The sequence below is a fragment of the Aethalodelphis obliquidens genome, unplaced genomic scaffold (assembly GCF_003676395.1).
Source record: "Aethalodelphis obliquidens isolate GAN/ISIS:26980383/991018 unplaced genomic scaffold, ASM367639v1 scaffold74, whole genome shotgun sequence".
NCBI classification, from domain to species: domain Eukaryota; kingdom Metazoa; phylum Chordata; class Mammalia; order Artiodactyla; family Delphinidae; genus Aethalodelphis; species Aethalodelphis obliquidens.
In genome coordinates, this window is record NW_020838018.1 from 5993747 (window position 1) to 6011817 (window position 18071).

Genomic DNA, 18071 nt, shown 5'->3' on the forward strand with positions numbered 1-18071 from the left:
GTGTTCTGATTCTGGTGCTGCCACTAACTGTATGGTCTTGCTTAGTCATTTAACAGATTTGTGTTCCTTTCAGGGTTATTATAATGACTAGAGATTTTGTATGCAAAGCGTTAGAACAGTGCCTGGTCCGTGGTGTAGGCACTCATATAGTAGGCTACTTTTAATACCAAAGCTTTATTAAGGGAGATTTGACTTACTACTCTTAAATAATACTTAGGATTAGTTAGTTAAGTAGCATTCTTGTTAGTTTGTTATTTTTTAGTGAAAACATTTTCTTAGTGTACCTTTTTGTGCCAGTGATAAAACTTAATTGAAAGACTAAAGTTATGCTTTAACATGGACTCTCACCATGATTAAATGTTTTAAAAGGTTTTCATTTCAGTTGGCTTAAAGTATTTGGGAGGAGAAAAGTCTCTTCAGAGTTCAGCCTATCTAAATAAGTCATTAAGCATTTATTGCTTGCAGCTGGCTGTCACTTGGGTCCATAAGATTTCATGTAAGTGAAAAAATGTTTTCAGACTAATGTAATAAATGCCTCACTAAGATGTTTTATTCTCAGCAAGTGTGGATGGTGCACAATGTCTGGGGTCAATAAAAGCATTGTCTGCTTTTGAAATTTTCTGTTACACTGGTAATGGAAAGTTAGCTTAGTCCAGTATTAGGGAACAACAGAAAATAGTTCCCCGGACAGAACTGAAAATACCATTTAGAGATGACAAGAAAAACTTAGCGAGGCAGTTCTTGAAGGACAGTTATCTTTTATGGAAAACTTAAGTACAAAGAAATGGGGTTTTTTGTTTGTTTTAATGAAAATCATGTTCCTTACTCAGCTACCAACTGTGGTTTTATTCCAGACTTTTTCCAGTCTGGAGTTGAATACCTGCCTAGTACTCAAGGAAACTATGCAGTGTCCTCAAGTTGCCCCTGCCTCCGTATGAAGCCCTGCACTGGCAACAGTGAGCAGGTGACTGGTGTTTAGAAACAATGAGACTAATCAGTCCAGGAGCTTTGTATCCTCAGCAAGAATAGCAAAACCTGCCCAGAAAACTTGCTAAGTGTTTTCAGGCAGCTGGGCAACCTGGGAATTGTTGATCCCCCCACCCCCTCCATGATCAGTCTGCTGCAGTTCCTTGTAGAGGAAAGAACAGCCTCCACCTGTGATGAACGAGGCCTGGGCTTGGCCAGTCCCCCTGGTGGAGCTAAGGGTACCCAGCCTTGAGTAGAACACAAGGCCATTTGCTGTGATTAGCAGCAGTAAGTAGTACACATATAACAGACCGCTTTTCTCCAAAGGATTTCATCTCCAAACTCCAGAGTGTTTTACACATTTAATAAATGTGTGACTTGTTCGGGGTCATGTAAGCTCACATGAGCTAGAACCTGGGTCTTTAAACCTAGTTTAGAGATCTTTCCAGAGCACTCTGGTAACAGCCAAAGGTCACTCCATAACTGAAACAGGCATCCACAAATTCTGGCCACTGTCTGGAAACCAGGACTTCGTGTTGTGGCGAAAGTTCTGGTATTTTATGGGACATAATGGTACTGTGAATGTAAACAAAAGGCCTTGATGGGCTAGGATCAAGAACTTCGGGGCTCACACCCAAAAGCTAAGCTCTTCTGGGGAAGCAAGATGAGACAGTAGCCTCAAAAAGCTACTAGATTACTTGCCAGGCGGTTGTATTCTTCATTTCCACAAGAGGGCAGCAGCTCCTGAAGAGCCAGGCACTGGCTAAACATTGAGCTCCGGAAATGGAGACACTTTTTAGCTGCAGCAGAAGGGCAGTCAGGGTTCACTGAATCAAATGATGTCTTTTTGGAGCTACACATTAGCCTGGGGGCTATAAGGGAACATGATCTGATAATAAACCAAAACAAACCAAAATTGGTACAAAGAGGCCTGGATGTAGAACCAGGAGATCTGAGTTAGAAGGATCATAGAGCTTATCTGGTCCAACTCTCCTGATAACTAAAGGCCCTTTTAAGCCTCTGAAATGGTGAGGTCCAGCCTCTGGTGAGTCTGGAACTGTCTCAGGAGGGAATCCACTCCAGGGATGGACCTCTCTGATGGTAGAAGTGTTCTTTCTAAATCAGGGTAAAACTTGTCTCCCTGTAACATCACATAGTGGCATCCTTGGCCTTTCCCCCAGGGCTCTTCCATGTGATAACCCACCACCACTTTGAAGATAGTTGCCACTTCTAAGTCTTCTTCAGTCTAAATATTTCTAGTTCCCTCAACTATCCCTCACTTGATGGGATTATTCACCCCTTCAGTAACCGAATAGGTTTAGGACCCAGATCTAACCTTCTAGAACAGTGATCTTTGTACTTCAGTTCTTGGCTTTATGCTGTCCCTAGAAGAAGGTCTCCAAAACGTAGATGCTTAGCCCATGGAAATCAAGTTCTTTCCCAAGCAGGAAGCTGGAACTGAAGTCATGGAAACATTGTCTGTGGTCTTCAGGAGCAGCTGTCATTGAGGCCAGGACTGTGATTCAAACTTAGGTTACAGTATGCTCAGAGCTAAGATACTCTGTTCTCTGGTTCTGTTGTACTTTTCCCCAGGATCTGCCACTCAGCAGCAATCAGGTGTAATCCAAGCGCTATGGAAGTTTCATTAACGGTTTACTTAATAAATACAATACTCATTGTACAGATAAGACTCAAGTACAGATAAGAACAAAGAAATAAGAATCCCATAATCCTGCCACTCAGTGGAAACTATTAACATTTCGTCATATAGAATCCCTTAACAATCATGGCTTTGCCAAGGGTGGCTTTGCCCACCCATCTTTTTAAGCCAAAACCCATGGTAATTATGGCTTCTTCCTCCCACAGACTGTGTATACGAGACTGTGGGACTCATGTCAAGAAGAGGTGTGTTTAAGCTATAAACTCTAAATATGTAAAAGACAGTGAGCCCTGTGGTTTAATCAGAGTGCTGGCAGAGTTAAAACAATACAGCTCGTAGATTTCTCAAATCGCTATAAAGGGAATTATGGTCCCCTAGCAGTACTTCTTAAAAGCCCTTTTCTTCTCATCGGCAGACTACTTCTGTCTTCAGCTGCTTTGATCGAAGCCTCAGGGAGGGTTGAGGAAACCATTCTCCGTCACGCTTCTTCCTGTGCTTCCCTCCCCTTTCCCATCATGAGATCTCAGGAACCGGGATGAGGAGGGTGAACCCAAAGGGAGGGGGGCAAGGAGACCAGGCTGAAGCGTGAGTCGAGGTAGAAGCACTGCGGCCCCCACTCGAAGGCAGGGTCAGGGTAGAGGCTGAAAAGTCTGTGCTCATTTCTGGGCCATCCAGAGGGAGACTCAGCCCAGGAAGTGTACCCCTAAGTGCTTCAACAACCTGCGAAAATACCAGACAGTTCTCTGCACTTTACCAAGGATTCAGATGCAAGAACGTGACTGTGAAAGATGTTTTAAGCCAGTAAAGACTGGCGTGAAGAAATGTGATCACGGGAGTTCTCTGGTGGCCTAGTTGTTAGGATTCTAGGCTTTCACTGCCGTGGCTTGGGTTCAATCCCTGGTCAGGGAACTGAGATCCTGCAAGCCATGGGGCGAGGCAAAAAAAAAAAAAGGAAAAAAAAAAAATATATATATATATATAATCACAGCTTCAGTCTGCATGCCATGGTTTCCAGGAGAATCTTTGAAAAATCATGACCTGAAGCACTGAATGTGCCCTGGAACATTGTAGGTCATGCAGGAGAGTGGTTACTACTGTGTGGGTTGTTTTTAAATAGCAGCTTTATGGAGGTATCGTTCACATACCGTAACAATTCATCCATTTAAACTGTGCCTTTCAGTGTTGTTTAGCATAGTTATGGAGTTGTGCAACCATCACCACAATCTTATAACATTTTGATATTCCCCCTCCCCCCAAAAAACAAATCCTGTACCCATGAGAAGTTACTCTCCATTTCCCCCAACCCTTATTCGTCCTAGGCAACCACTACCCTGTCTTTCCCTGTGGTTTTGCCTGTTCTGGACACCTCATATAAATGGAATCGTACAATATGTGGTCCTCTGTGACTGCTTCTTTCACTTAGCCTAACGTTTTCAAGGTTTATCCACGTCAAAGCCTGTATCGGCACTTCAGTTCTTCTTATTACCAAACGATATTCCATCAGTATGGATAGACCACATTTTATTTACCCATTCATTGGTGGATGGACATTTGGGTTGTTTCCTCTTTGGGACTGTTAAGAACATTACTGCTATGGACATGCATGTCCAAGTTTTTATGTGGACGTAACGTTTCCATTTCTCTTGGGCGTATACCTGGGAGTGGAACTGCCAGGCCATATGGCAAGTCTCTGTTTAACCTTTGGAGCAAAGGTTACCAAAGGTACCAAAGGTTAGCAAAGGTACCAAAGCAGCTGCATCATTTTACATCCCCATCAGCAGTGTGTGAGGGTGGGTTTTTTAATGCCAAAGATGTTCTTAATGCCTTTTTAAAAATTAGAACTTCATTTACTGTGAGACCAAGCGCTTTAATACAGTTGAAACTAAAGACACATACATTTTGCATCCTGCCTTTTTACTTCGTTGTGTGGGAAGCTACACTTACTAAGCATTCAGGCAGTTTAATGACTGTCTCATACTTTATCATAAATAATATACCATATTTCCTCCCATTAACATTTAGGATATTTTCAACTCTTCACTTATACGCTGCGATGAATTTTTCAGTATATCAATAGGTTTCTTTTTCTGAGATACTAAGAGATTGCTACCAGTGCAGGACAAAGAATACGAACACTAATAAGGCTCTTACATCGGCAAGCTGCTTTAAAAAAATATATACGACAACTTATGGTCCCACTATCAGTATATGAGCGTTCATTTCGTTGTGCCTTCTCTAGCACTGGGGTGTTCCTCCTTGTTCAGAAAACAAAATCAAAACCTTAATTTTAAGAAAAATGTTCTATTAAAGTAACATATAGAAAATTACACAAATCAGGGAAGGGCCTGGCGTCCAGTTGTTAGGACTCCATGCTCTCACTTCCAGGACCCCTCAGTGCGGCCAAAAAATAAAAATAAGATTACACAGATCATTAACGTCTGTGTAACTTGATGAATTTTCACAAAGTGAACACGCCTATGTAAACAGACCCATCTCAGCAGACAGGACATTTCAGCACCTCAGAAGTTACCATCACACCCTCCCTGGGGAAGCCACCGTCTTAACTCCTAATACCACAGGGGAAATAAGCCTTGATAATCCTAATGCATAAAAATGTATAAAGTAAACCAAGTTACCACAAAATTCCTAACCCTTCCCACCATTTGTTTCTTTTGGTAATCCAGGGCCTAGACTTTACAAAGATAGGATTCTTTATTTCAGCTTCCCCAGCTGGGTGGGAAAAGAGGGAACCCACATGCTTTCTAATCCCAGGGTCTCAGATTTGACCTCAGCTGTGTGCCATGCTTGTGCCCAGTATCCCTCCTGGGAATCTGTAGAACTTCTTCCTTCCTGTCTTGCTTAGGTAATGATGGGCTTTTTCCTGCCCTTCATAAATTATCAAACCAAACTCTAGAGGATGCCCCTCTAGGATTCTAAGCCAGCAACAGAACTTTCACACAGGGAGTGAAGCATTTTACTCAAGGGAAGACCAGGGCTAAACCCATGGCTCTACTCCTGGTCAGTTTTTCTATAGATGATCTCTTTCTAGAACAGGAGAGAACAAGTACCTTAGGAAGCCATTGCTCTTTTCCCCACAGACCTGGCAGCAGCTTGGAATGAAGGAACTCTTGTTTTTCCAGGTCTGGGAGCACAGGACATTTTTCTCCAGCCTGCCTAGTCAGCTCTGTTCCCTGGTCTTCCTCTTACATTGAAAGCTAAGAACTTACATATAGGAAATGATGTCACCACAAATTCAGGTGCCTAGAGCTTTTGGGGGAGCACTTGGTTCTCTGCTGCTGCCACTGAAGAGAAAATATAGAACAGGGTTTTCCTCAGAGTCTCTTGGAAGATTCTAACATATTGCTGTTCTCAGCCCTGTCCCCTAACCTCACCTCAACCCACCATACTATATTATTTACAACCATCCCAAGACAGGGTGGGATAACATTATTACCTTTTACCCAAGAATCATGGTGGTCAAGTAATTGACCTGGATTTGATGGCAGAACTGGGGTTGGAACTTGGGGGCTCCTGAAATCGAGTTGAGTGTCCTTCTGTCATTCTGTACCTCTGCTGTGGATAGAAGCCTTTGGACTGTGGCAGCCTGTGTGGAAAATCATGGGCTTTGGAGGAATCCCGTGAAATCTATGCCCTATACTATAAACTATGAGAATTTAGGTAAGTTATTTACCAACTCTGAATCTGTTTATCATATAAAGGGAGGCAATACCTACTCTAAGCTGTTAAAGATTAAGTGAAAACACTACAAAATACCTTGCAGACTATCTAGGTTTGAATCCTGACTTTGCCTCTTTCTGATTGTAGGAGAAAATGTTTTAATCTCTGGACCTCCATTTCTGTGTTTGTAACGGTATATCTTTTATTTAAAACAAGCAAACAAAAAAACCTTATTTTACTGATGACAAACTGATCACAGTTATGGAAAAATTCAATGTCTGCACCTCACTGACTAAGTCATTTAAACTTAAGTTTCCTCATCTGTAGAACAATCTGAGCAGGGATCTCATCCTTATACTGTAGGGTGGTGGTAAAAATCAAAAGTCATTGAGAACAATTTAAAAACTCATGATCAGGGAAATATTAAGGCTCCATGTTTCTTAGAAGACTTTATGATCTTAAGATGCCTTAAGTGTCTAGGGGAAGCTACATTGTATTGTGTCTCTTATGTATCTGGTGAGATACTTCCTGTTTTGTTAATGTCACTACTGGAGCTAGATATTAAATAACTTGCCTGAGGTCACAGAGTTAGTATGATTGACCTGGCTCTGACTCACAGCTGCTTCTTCAAAGACTGTTTTTTCAGGATGAGAAGGTCATGACCAGGACCTTAAGTTTTGTTAGAGAAATGAGACCTCTGGCCATAAAGATGGGTCACGCAGAGTCTTGGAATGGCACCATAGGGCTACCGGGAATATATTCATAAGCAAATCTGAGGGAAGATGGGCTCAGGCCTGACATCATTTTCAGAAGAGCAAAACACAATAGCAAACTATACTGGCCCTGTACTGCCTTCTCTCCTCACCCACCATCACTGCTCCCAACTGGATCAGAAGAGAGGCCTCCAGAGAGTTGGTGAGAGGCCAGTCTCCTGGCAGCTGGGAGGTCCCATCCTTTTCGCCCACTGAGAGCACCTCTCGTTTCTGCTACCTGGTATCCACCAAGGAGCAGGTCTCAGAGGACAGGGTGGCAGTGACTAGGGAACCCTTGCAGCCTCAGGGCAAGACAGGCTCCTGTACCTCCAAGAAGGCAATGAGCAGGGATCAGCTCCAGGAAGCTGTTACCCTGCAGGCTGAGGAGTCTCGGAGACACAGCCCTGTCCCCTCCAAGAGAGGTGCCCTTCCCCAAGGAGAAGCTCAGGAAGGCGTCCTTGGCATCACCCCCAGACAGCAGCTGAGTGCAGAGAGGCGTCTTTAGACGCCCCCCAGGCCCAGCCACCACTGCTCATGGCTTGGCCGTGTCTAGAGAGTGTGCCCTCCTAGAGCTGAAGTATTCCTGAACTCAGTGCCCAAAAAGAGGAGAGGAGAGCTTGCATTCCACCCCCAGCCCCGTGCGCCCCCGACCAGTTTTACTGAGATGGAATTATATAACATTGTATAAGTTTAAGGTGTACAAAGTGATGATTTATGCATCTATTGCAAAATGATTGCCACAATAAGATGCATCACCTCACAGGGTTACAACTTTTTTTCCCTTATGATGAGAGCTTTGGACATCTATTCATTTAGCAACTTTTTTTCTTTTTATTAGGAACTTTCAAATACAGTATTGTTAACCAATCATCATGTTGCACATTACAGCCCCAGGACTTAGTTGATAAGTGGAAGATTGGACCTTTTGATCAGCTTCCCCCAGTTCTCCCTCCCCCCACCCCCGTCTCTTGTTTGTTCAAGTTCAGTTTTGTTTTGTTTCTTCCGATTCCATAGATAAGTGAGATCATGCAGTATTTGTCTTTGTCTTATTTCACTTAGCATAATGCCCTTACCATCTGTCTGCATTGTTGCAAAAAGAGCCTGGAATTTAATTCTGAGATAGCTGGCTGACAACTATAGTATCCCCAGGACTAATTGGGGCATAGATTTCTAGAAAGGGGCAGGTATGTCCTTCTCAAGCTGTCCTCTCTTCTTTTGCTCTCTCCTCCCTTCCTGTCTCCTTCCCCCCAATCTACGCACTCCTGTTCTCAAGCTGACAGTTGTCACCCATGCTGCAGCCTTGGGATTGCCCATTCAGCCAGGGTTTCTTGTGCTAGTGGGAGGGCACGAGGTGAGGAGAGTTCCTATCAGGCAGGCTACCGAAACTTCTACTCTAGAGAACTTTCAAGGGCACAGACAGCACTGACTTTTCTGAGGCCTGTTCTGGGGCTGGCCTGGCCCCAAGTGGGAAGAAGAGGCTCCCCAGCAGCAAATCCATTAAGAACCATGACTTGAATTCCTCTTCAGTTTGAGGTCCACGTCGGTCACTCAGAGAGCTAGTTGGGGAAACAGCCTAGCTAAATAGCAGAGGTGTCTGTGTGTCTGAGGCAGTGGCCGGTGCTTTTAACACTGTTACAGAAATAAAAGCAAACTGGGAAAAAAAAAAAAAAAGCCCTCTTGATTCTTGCTGCACTTCCAGTATTCACCACGAGGTGGCAGGGGGCTACAGGAAAAGAGGGAGCTCTTAGGCGCAGGGTGTGCCCTTCAGCCCATCTGTCCCTGATGGTGATGAGGGGCCCTCCTTGGCATTCATGTGGGAATCATCCCAGGCACCTCCTTTCCCCTCCCTGCCCTCCTTCCACCCCTGGGTCTCACCATAGTCCCAATGGTTCTACACCCAGAGCTCCCTTCTGTGTTCTTTCAGGGATGCATCCCTTCCCCTGGGACTGGATAGCAATGGCTGGAATTTACTATGTGTTTACTATGTGCCAGGCAGAGATCTAAACATTTACATGAATCATGTGATTTAATTATCAGAACAACACTATGATGCAGGCACAACAAGTCACCTGTTGGACAGATGAATTGGGCGAATGGAGATTAAGAGCAGTTTTCTTGGTCACGTGGATCAAAAGCCCTGCGCCCAGGCTTTACCTGAGGCCATTTCCCCAGAGGTGGAGCCACAGCCACGTGGTCATCCACCTGCGTCAGCAAACCACAATAAGTCACTCACAGCCAAACTCCCAGCAGTTCCCAGTTACCACAGAACAAAGCCCAAACACAGGCTGGCCTCCCATCCCTCCCCAGGCAGCAGTGACTGTTCTAGGAGCAGCCTCCTTCCCACCTCCCAGGCCTTCTCCCAAATAAGATACCTCCAGGCTCTTCGGTCTGGGCTTTTACCGTATCAGGGAGATTATCCTTATCTGGTCACAATCCAATCCTACCCTCAAGTCCTATTATGGGATGAATGATGTCCCCCCAAAAATTCACATGTTGAAGTCCTAACCCCCAGAACCTCAGAACATGACCTTATTTAGAAATAGGGTCATTGCAGATGTAATCAGGTAGGTGAGGTCATACTGGAATGGGATGGGGGTGGCGGAGGCAGGCCCTAATCCAACATGACTGGTTCTTACAAAAAGAATGTCATGTGAAGACAGTGACACAAAGAGAATGTCGTGTGATGATGGGAGTGATGCAGCTACAAGCCAGGGAATGGCAGAGGTGGCCATCAGACCACTAGGATCCAGGAGAGATGCGGAAACAGGTGCTCCCACACAGCCCTCAGAGAGAACCAACCCTGCATATACCTTGATTCTGGACCTGATTTTCGGACCTCCAGAACTGCGAGGCTATACCTTTCTGTTAAGACACACAGCTTGTGGTACTTTGTGATGGCAGCCTTAGGCAATGAATACAAGACCCAATTCCAATACTTCCTCTTCAGAGCCTGCAGGGGCTTCCCCTGCTGTGGGTCAGGACTAACATTCCTGGCGGGCCCAGGAAGGCAAGGAGCAGGTATCAGCTGCAGGAAGCCTTTACCCTGCAGGCTCCAGAGTCTCGGTGGCACAGCCCTGTCCCGTCCAAGAGAGGTGCCCTACAAGCAGATGTCTTGGCGTCATTCCCAGGTAGCAGCTGGGCATGCCCATGAGAGGAAGCCCCACTTCCTGGCTCTCGCTGGGTCCTCAGACTCCAGGCCAGCCACCACTGCTCATGGCTTGGTCATCGGTGATGTCAAATGTCGGAGGGCCTTGCATTTCAGCTCATGCCTGGCTACCTTCGGGCTGAGGACTGTTCAAGGACAGTGTCCTGTCACCTTCAACCAAGACAGATCCGAGCTGGGGACCTGAATGAGGCAGGGGACCCTGGGAAGTGGTAAAGTGACCAGGGCCAAAAAGGGGCAGATAAATGGGCTGGAAGGAGGAAGAACGAAGGGAGCAATAATTTCTCGTTTGGTCTTAGCACCAAGGGTGGCCCTGAGGTTGTAGGGTCTGCTGTTCCTCACTTACCTGCCTTCCACAGGGCAGTGCTGGGACTGAAACTTTCCTGAGGCCCCTTGGGTCCTCAGGGGAGGGGAAAGTGCCTGTTAAGTATTGTTGATCTGAGCTTTACATACACATGCTCATGCCCACCCCTAATGATCGATCCAGGAGGCGTTGTGATTTCTATTTTACAGATGAGAAAACCGAGGCTTGCGCTTCGTAACTAGACCAAAGCCTCAAGGAGGCCAGGCCAGCAGCAGTCACGCCATTCGCTCTATCTGATGCTTTGGGAGCAGAACACCCCCGCCTCCATTGTGTTGGGTGCAGACTGTGGCCCTGGGGTTTGAGGTGGGGCCACATGGGGTCACTGGAGCAGCCAGCTGTGACCCCTTCTGCCACATGGAAGCTCTGAACCTCCTTATCACCAACCTCCCTCGCTGAGTCTCAAACCACCAAAGGCCCTGTCCCTGTCTTGTGACCAAGCCCAGAAACCCCCAGGGCTGCCTGAAAGTCAGCTGCCTTGAAACAAAGGGCCACTCGTGCCCTTCCACCCCTCCCCCGTCACACAGCCCAGCGGGGACAGCAGGTATGTAAGCAAATGGGGAAATAGGGTCACAGCTGCCGCCCAGCCCGGACAGCGCTCGGGTTTTCTGAATTCCCTTTCCCACTAAGTGGTGATTACTGCAGCTGCCTGGGGCCTGATCCTTTCAGCCACCTGACCGCAGTCAGGGGGGCACCGGGAGAGCAGGCGGCGGCGCGCACTTCGGGCGGGGGGCAGAGCCGCAGCGGCAGATGCCAGGTCCTGATTATTCCGGGAGGGCTGCAGAGGGGTCGCATTTGCACTTCAAAGGGGGTTGGGGCCCCAGCGCCCTCCTCTTGGGACCTGGGCCTATTCTGGGGAAAATCAAGTTGCTTTGACTGAGTTGCACACCCGGGTCCACCCCCTTCTTAACACGAGGGCGGGTTTAAACATCTGCAAGGAGGAGTTACAGCCCACTCACTAGACCCTCCCAGGGACCCTCTGTCCAGCAGCTCTCCTTCTGGTGGGGTCTGTTCCAGTGGGAGGGGCTCTGGCGTTTAGCCCCCGCTCTGTTTAAACTGCCCTTTCATTTCAGTCCCTCCAACATCCCTCCTTACGGGGTGAATCATGCCCCCAAAAATGTTGACATCCTAACCCCCAGTACCTGGGAACGTGAACTTATTTGGAAATAGGACCACAGCAGGTGTAATTAGTTAAGATGAGATAGGCGTCTAATCCCAGGTGACTGACTGGTGTCCGTACAAGAAGAGGAGAGACACAGAGGGATGCCCGGTAAAGACACAGAGACACAGGAGAGAAGATGGACAGGGGAAGAAACAGGCAGAGAAGGGAGTGGTGCTGCCACAAGCCAGCGGACACGTGGAGCTGGCAGAAGCCAGGAGAGGCAAAGAACAGTTTCCCTAGAGCCTTCTGAGGGAGCACAGTCTTGCCAACACCTTGATTTTGGGCTTCTAGCTTCCAGAACTCTGAGATGATAGATTTCTGCCCTAAGCCACCCTGTCCGTGGTACTTGTTAGGCAGCCCTAGGACACTAGTAGACCCCTGAAAAGTAGGTGGTAATATCCCTATGTAACTAAAGAAGAAACAGGCCTGGAAAACTGCTGTTCACAGGCCATGCTTCTTTGCAAAGTGTCACGAGGACCTCGCTGCAACACCTGAGCAGTGTGCTGGGGCAGGGGGCGACCAGCCCAAGTCCCCCTCACCCCATCATTAAACCCCAAAGTAATTCAGGTTGTGACCAGGGTCCTGAAACCACACAATGAAATGGAAAGAAGACTGGACGAGAAGCAGAATCACCCCTCTTTTACCCAAATCCACCTCCTCTCCCTCCCGGGGCTCCCGTGCTGTTTGCACGGGCTGCCTCGTCATTGCTCAGGTGTGTGTCTCCTCGGCCAGCCCCAGGAACGGGCTGCATCCCACTCCCTAGCTCCTTCTTTTGGCTCAGTAAGTGCCACTGGCTTTGGCTTCTCTCCTGCTGGGTAGTGGGATGGAGGGTTGAAAGGAATTATCACCCTAAAGGAGCTCACGGTCTGCAGGAAACCGTGGAGGAAGATGTGTTCAACTCCTTCCGGGCCTGACCCTGACCCCTGGGCTAAAAAGCCACTGTCCTGCTTAGCCTCTGTGAAGAGGCTGTTAACAGCCATGCCGGCCTTGGGTGTGATGTTCTTTACACGCTGCAAATGCTGTTGTAAGCAGATAGGGTGGGGGTCCCTGAAGAAAGAGAACCAGGCATGACTCTCTTGACGTAAGAGAAGGCATTTTGGGTCTAAGCCATTTTGTGACCTAAGCCTGGCCACAATGCTTGCCCTTGAACGGGTCTCAGTATTTAATGATCTTAAGGGAAGTGAGGGAATGCAGGAACAAAGGAAAAGTAGTCAAGAAACAATAGTCCAGTGATAAAACAAAGTCCTAGTTTCTCCTCAAAGAGTATATATAACAGTCTGATACAGACCTTTGAGTTCTGCAGGGACTAAGGCCCCCATCCAAGCGGAGGATGGAATGATGACGCTGACCCTCCTGAACCTTCAATGAACCTTCAATGAACTAAAGCTAAGACTCTGTTGACCTTTGCCCCAAGTCTATGCTGAGTTCTCTGCCCAAGTCCCTTCATGAATATGCATGTACCCTTAGCTTAAAACTTCCCCAGTTATGCTGTTCAGAGAGACATTGCTTTGGGAAAAATCCCCAGTGTTCTCCTTACTTGCTGCAAGTAATAAATCCTTCCTTCTCCTGCTCTTTGCCTCAGCTGTCTTTGGGCTTGACACCCAGCAAGAGGCGAACCCAGTTTTCGGTTAGCACTGTGTCCTGTAAGGCTCCACCTCACTCCCAGCAGTGGGTGACCTAATGGGTGGGGTTGTATCCTCACCCACAACCCAGGCCCCCCAGTCACGACAGAACTGCCCTCCTCCTGGCCCTCCCCTTCCAGAGACACTGGCCGTCAGCTTTCCAGCCACCCTGCCCCTCACTCAGGCCTGCAGATGCTGCTAGCTTCTTGGCGGGGCAGGACGGGAGGCTGTAGAGGTAACGGTCCTCCTTGTCTGTCCCTCCAACCTCAGGAGGTGCAGATTGGAGCAGTAAGGGGGGAAGACAGCCCAGTGGGAACCAAGGGAAAGCGTTGTTCCAACAGTCACTCGCTGTGTGGGTGACCCTCGTTGAGGGCGCCTATGTCATGGGGATGGTGTATCTCACAGCACAGGGTTGCCATGGATCCTGGGGAAGGTGGACCTGCAGCCACGTAATCAGTGTGCTTTCTCCACAGGGCCTGGAGTCATTGGCCTCTCGCCGCCTAGAGAGAGAGAGAGGAGGGCCCGTCACTGTGCCTGCCCTACGGGGACACAAAGCAGGGGGTCCCGCCCCAGCCTCCTGGCCAGGACGCTGCAGCCGCCTTAATGATCTCCGCTTCCTCATTAGGCTGCTGAATGGACAGCCTCCACCCTCCCCAGGCCGGTCTCCCCATCGTCTGGCCATTTGTCTCCAGCCTTTTCCCTCTCCTCTGTGTACAGCACAATAGCCTGGAAATGGTCACTTCCTCTGTCATTTACTGCCTGGGATGGCCTCACCAGACAGTCTGAGGATGAGAGCCTTCGCTGAGTACCCTCCAGGTCACCGTAGCCAAGGGGAAGCTGGGGGGACCTAGACCCTCGGAGGCGAAGGGGTTCGCTCAAGGTCGTGTGGGGGAACTGGCAACAGAGCCCCATGGGAAGTCTGACCCCCATCCAGAGCACCCGCTATGGCTGACGAGGTGCTAGCCAGCTTTGGGGGTCCCTGCCCAGAGGTCACCTACAGCTACACTGGTGGGCTGGCTCTTGGGCAACCCCGAGAACAACACAGCACAGCCCATCCCAAGCCTCCCTTCCCTGGCCGGCCCCAGGTCCTCCCCATGTCTAATGTCCCATCCCTGGAGATTTGCTGGGGACATCCTAGGAGTCCTTAAACATACCCATCCTCAGACACATTAGATATATTCAACCAATGAATATATCTCTTCTCTGTAATGGCCCAAATACATAAACAAATACGGCTCTCGGCAGGGAGCGTCAGTGAGCACCTACAGTTGTGTTTTGGAGGCTCGAAGAGGGGCGTTGTGGATGTAAGCTGCACCTGAGCTTCGCACAGGACTCTCGGCTTGATCTTGATGCCATCCATGAGGGCTTGGAGTCTGCGGTGGAAAGAGCTAGGATGGAGGCCCCCATCCATGAGGCTTTGGCTGGTGGTGCTGGGTTCCGGGGTGAGGGCAGACACTGATGGGGAGGCAGCGAGGAGAAGGGGAGAAGAGAGAGAGTAGGGAGCGTGGTGATCTGGTGGACGCGCGGTGGGTGACCCAGATCCCCCCTCCAGGAGGAGACTCATCCCCCGCCACCACCTGTCCGGAGTGTAGTGGCTGCAACTCGCAGCTGAGTCCCTCTCTGAGTTTTGCCTCCTGGTCCACAGCCACGCCTCATCCCAGGAATGGGGACAGGTGTAAAGGCCCAGCCCTCCTGCCCCAGCCCGTGTGAGGACCAGCGGAGCCTCACGGTGAAGTCTCCCTGCGCGCCGCAGTCCTGCTGGCTTCCTTCCCTTGCGGACGGAGAGGCCTGCTCATCACTTTCTGGCGCTTTCTGGAGGTTGACCTGTGCCCTGATGAGAGGTAGGGGTGAGATGGGAGGCACGCAGTGCCGTTCCCCGTTGAGAAGCCCCTCTACCCCCTTCCCACCCACACCCACATACACACACCTCTCGGGCCCCAGTTTTCAATATCAACTTTAAAAACACTAGAAACTAGAGGAAAGGAGCCCTGTCTTTTTTTTTGCTGGTTTCCCTTCTGTGTGTGTGTGTGTGTGTGTGTGTGTGTGTGTGTAAGAAAAGTTAATTAACTTAATAGGCTTTTTCCTTTCCTGATAGAGTTATGCCCCTTGGGAATCTGTAGGTAGAAATACCCTATGAAACTAAGATATTTGAAAGATGGCAGTGTGAAATTGAGCCTGAGGACGGTCTGGTTTTCTCGGGCTCAGGAAGCAGGAGGAGGGAGGTGGGAACCAGATTGGGAAAAACAGGCTTTGGGCTGGGGAGATTTTACTTAGGTTTTCCCGTAGCTGTGTCCTTCTGTGATGCCAGCTCTCGCTGGGAGCTGGCCGGTTGGCCTCACTGGGGCCCCTCCCGCTTTCTAAGTATAGTCTTTGAGGCCCAGCCGGCTGGGAGCCAGAGCCAGAACTTCCCTGGAAAGCATTTGCCTGCGCAGGGGCCAGGCCAGGGAAGCTGGTGCAGGAGGCTGGCGGGGCTGGACTGTGGGCAAAGGCGCTCAGATCCTCCCCGTTTCTTATTTCCTCGGGTGGGCCTGGCTCCCTCGGACTCCCTGTGTGTACATCAAAGTCTTGGAAGGATGGTCCTGAGGCTCCTTCCAGGCTGACCTCTGGGTGGGCGGCCCTCTCCTCCCATCTGGTGGTGACCAAAGTGGGGACTGGAGCAGGCTGAGCTCCAGGCTGCTCAGCCGGGCGTTTGCAGGGGCTGGGGGTCAGCTGGCCCCCCAGGAGCCTGAGGCACTCAGGGGAGTGGGGGACAAAGGCAAGGTGACCTTGATGAGCTGACTCTCTCGCTGCACCCATGCCCAGCTCCCCCCACCCTGGAGCCCAGCAATCTCACGTGACCTCACTCTTCTCCAGCTTGGGAAATACTTCAGAAACCAAGTCACTTCCTCCGAGGTCACCTGTCCTGGGATATCTCTACTTCTGAAAGCTCAGCCCAAGGACGTGCATTGCTAACAGTGGAGTTTCAGGACTCTGTGAGGGAAGGGCCTTCTTGAGGGGAAGAGGGGCCTCTCAGCCTGTGGGAAGGTGGGGAAGACGAGTTCAGAACACAGCCTTTTATGGCTTGTCAGTGACCCGGGGGCTGTCGTAAGGGTAGAAGGAAGAGGCAGCCTCCTGTCAGAGCGAGAGGCTGGGCAGTGGCCACAGTCAGGCCTCACACACTGGGGGGTCCTGGTCTCTCCAAGCCACAGCTTCTTCATACATAAAATGCACGGTTGCCGTGAAGGGTAAACACAGTGTGGATTTGGTAAGTCATCCAGCCGCAGCCCAGGAACTGATAACTTCCCTTCTAGGGGTGGACCGCACCCGCTAGTTGCCACCCCGTGGCCTGCTCTGCTGTGCCCGCCTTCCAGCCTGGAAGAACCAATCAAGCCAAGGGAACCGTGGGCCTTGAACCCTCGGGCTACGTGCTGCCTCGCTCTGGGCCCGCAGCCCAGGAGGGTGCCACCGGGTGATGGATGCTGGCAGGCAAATAGTCCTGTTATTTTTGTTGCAACGAATTTAATTTGCCTCACCTGTCACCGGTTACAAACGCTGTCGTGAGCCTACTTAACTCTAAATTAGCCGTAACTGAGGCAGTAGGGGGTGGGGAGAGCAGAAGGGAGAGTGCGGTGGGGACTCTGTGTGTGTGCATGTGGGCACGTGTGTGTACACGCGTGTGTGCAGGGCGGAAAGAGGGGAGGGGCCGTGAGAGCTGAGAGGCTGCGCTGGGAGAGACAGTGAACTGGGTTCTAACTGGCTCCCTTCAGGCAGGGGGTTTGATCATTGCCACAGGCTTGCTCGGGCCCAGGCCCGCTCCAGCCCCTCTACCCCAACTCCCAGCGAATCCCTCTTTGTTCCTTTCTTCCCCCAGCTGTGTCCTTTCTCCCAGGAGCTTCCCCTGACAAGCCAGCCTTCTGGAGTTGAGAGCTGGGGAGAAAAACTGGGGGTGGTAGGGAGACAGCTGACCAGAATAAAGTCAGCCGTTCCCCAAGGCGGGGAGCTTTGCTAAGGCTGCCGTAGCCTGGGCCACCACTGTAGTTTATCACAGTTTGAAGCAGTGACATTATAGTAATAAATAATAATAATTATGGTAACAATAAATTATGATAGCAGTAATAAAATTAATAGCAACACTCGATCTAACTTTTATCGGCATCATCTCACTGAACTGTCAAAACCACCCTCTGAAGCACAGAGAGGTTAAGTCACTGATCCAACATCACACAGCTCAGCAGCAGTAGAGTCTGGAGGTGAACTCAGCTAGCTCTGAGGCTGCACTTGACCCCTTACCATGCTTGCCATTGAGGCCCCCTTGGCCAGTCTCACAGTAGAACACAGAACTGGGCAGCAGAGTGGGTTGTTGTTTTTTTTCATAAAGATTGTGACTGATGAGAAATGTCTTCGTGTTTATTGAGATTGTGTTGATCGTAGTTGTGCTGTTTCAGGAACCGCGCTTTGACCTGTGGTTAGAGTCTGGTTTGCTGAGATAGGTGTTGTAAACATAAAATGTAGGGACTTGAAGCCGGCTAAGGGGACTGAACTTTATTCTGAAGTTAGAGGGGAGCCCCTGAAGGTTTGGGGTAAGGGAGGAGTATGGAGGGAGCAGCACTGAGGGGATAAACCTCAATGTTTTGTGTCAATGGATTTAATGGACCAGAGTGGGAGCAAAGAAACCAGCAAGGATCTGAGAGCTGTCAAGGTGACTAGCTCTGTCATTCCCCAGCCGCA